This window comes from Aquarana catesbeiana, linkage group LG03 (genome assembly GCF_042186555.1).
Source record: "Aquarana catesbeiana isolate 2022-GZ linkage group LG03, ASM4218655v1, whole genome shotgun sequence".
NCBI classification, from domain to species: domain Eukaryota; kingdom Metazoa; phylum Chordata; class Amphibia; order Anura; family Ranidae; genus Aquarana; species Aquarana catesbeiana.
The window spans coordinates 533,743,649-533,745,818 of NC_133326.1; positions in this window are offsets into that span (position 1 = coordinate 533,743,649).

Below are 2,170 nucleotides of genomic sequence, written 5' to 3' on the forward strand. Positions count from 1 at the left end.
GGACACAGCAGCAGAACTCCGAAAGCAGCTCTCCGTGGGGGCACTCAATGAAGAGGAGGAGCCAGGAGCACCGCCTGGGACACCAGAAAAGTAGGATCGGGGCCCTTCTGTTCTGTGAGAGGGGAATGTACTGATCCTGTGCTTATGTTAAACAGGAACACAAATTCTTACCTTCCCCTAATCAAAGCACCCCCCACAGTTAGCAAGCACTCCTAGGGAACATAATTGTTAGGAAATTGTTAGGGTTAGCATTCTAACACCAATTACCAACTATTATTTATTATTATTATTATTATTATTACTAATTAACAATTACCAATTATTCAATTACCACTAACCCTAACTCTATCCCTAACTTTATCTCTAATCCTAACCCCGACATTTAACCCTAACTCTAGTCCTTAACCCTAATCCTAACATTTAACCCTCCCATTTAACCCTAGCCCTTAACCCTAACCCTAACATGCAAGTTTGGACGCATAAAGGTTCCTGCACTACTTTAATGCGACTTTGATGGACTTGAGTGCCAGAGAGTGCAAAGTCGCATCAAAGTCACACTACATGAACAGAACTGTCCAAAAAGTTGCTGACCCTTTCCAAAAAATGCACCATCTCGAAATGCACAGATGTGAACTAGGTCCACAGGAAACCATGTTAAATGGACTCTAGTGCAAAACACACTAAAAATGAATAGGTGTGAACCAAGGGTCAGAGCTGTTTGCCTTTTTTTTGCCATTTTATAAACCCATTAAAAGCAAATAAGTTCCCCGGCCAAGTTGCGTTGTAAAAATGCTCAGCGGCAGTAATCCCACAACTGATTAATGAAGCCTATCATACAGGTGATTGGTGGTGGTCAAAGCATCTCAGCACATGCCATTCATCAACCAGCGGGTTTGGGTCTCTGAAAGCAAATGTGGAAAGCCTGGTTAATGCACGTTCTGTATATAATTCAAATATGTAAGAAGCTGAAAGACAATACATTCTATACTTATATATTTAGTTCCATAACATAAGACGGTAGGTTGTAACGGCCCCGATGTCGAGAGAAGGAAGTCAGGGAAAGGAGCAGATATGTATAATGAGGGCACAATCCTTATCTTCACTATCATAAAAAAGCGACAAATAGTCAATCTGCCAATCGTGTTCTTTTTCAATGAACTATTCGCTATATAAGAAAACGTATTTGTTGTTTGCATTCAGCCAATTGGAGAACATTTGCCAACATCAGCCAGTCATTAATGATTTGCCAGTCACAACAGGTAAAAGACTTGCTTCACAGAGGGAAATTATCAATAAAACAAATCAATCAGCAGCCACCAGAAAAATCCCGTATAAAGTGTGAATGCAACCAAACCTCTTATGCCGCGTACACATGATCGGACTTTACAGCATACTTTGCCCGGCGGACTTTTCGATGGACTTTACGACAGACTTTCCGAATGAACGGACTTGCCTACACATGATCAACCAAAGTCCGATGGATTCGTACGTGATGACGTACGACCGGACTAAAACAAGGAAGTTCATAGCCAGTAGCCAATAGCTGCCCTAGTGTCGGTTTTTGTCCGTTGGACTAGCATACAGACGAGTGGACTTTTCGACCGGACTCGAGTCCGTCGGATAGATTTGAAACATGTTTCAAATCTAAGTCCGTCAAACTTTTGAGAAAACAAAGTCCGCTGGAGCCCACACATGATCGAATTGTCCGACGGACTCCGGTACGCCGGACCAAGTAAGCCGTAAAGTCCGATCGTGTGTACGCGGCATTAATGGCAATTCTGACATTTGCAGTTTTATGGATACAGCAAATTTTAGTGTGAGCTGAATTTTTCATTGAAAGTCTTATCAAATGTTGCTTGAATCCAGACTGTGAATATGTTCAAAGAATGCAGCAAATTAAAAGATGGCAAGCAGCCAATGAAAAAAGATGAATTGTGTCCCTTTGCTAATTTTGAGACTGTAACCTTTGAGTTTATCTAAGGTTGCACAAAATGCAAACCCATTTCATTTTACTGACTAAGGGCTTTTTTACATGAAGCCGCTCCGCTCCGTTCAGCAGGGGATCCGTGATCAGGTCCCCGCTGAATGGAAACTGAACAGGATGGATGTCAGGTTTTTTTTACATCCATGCCGGTTCAGTTTGTGTCTGCATTTCCCCAGTGGACAGAGG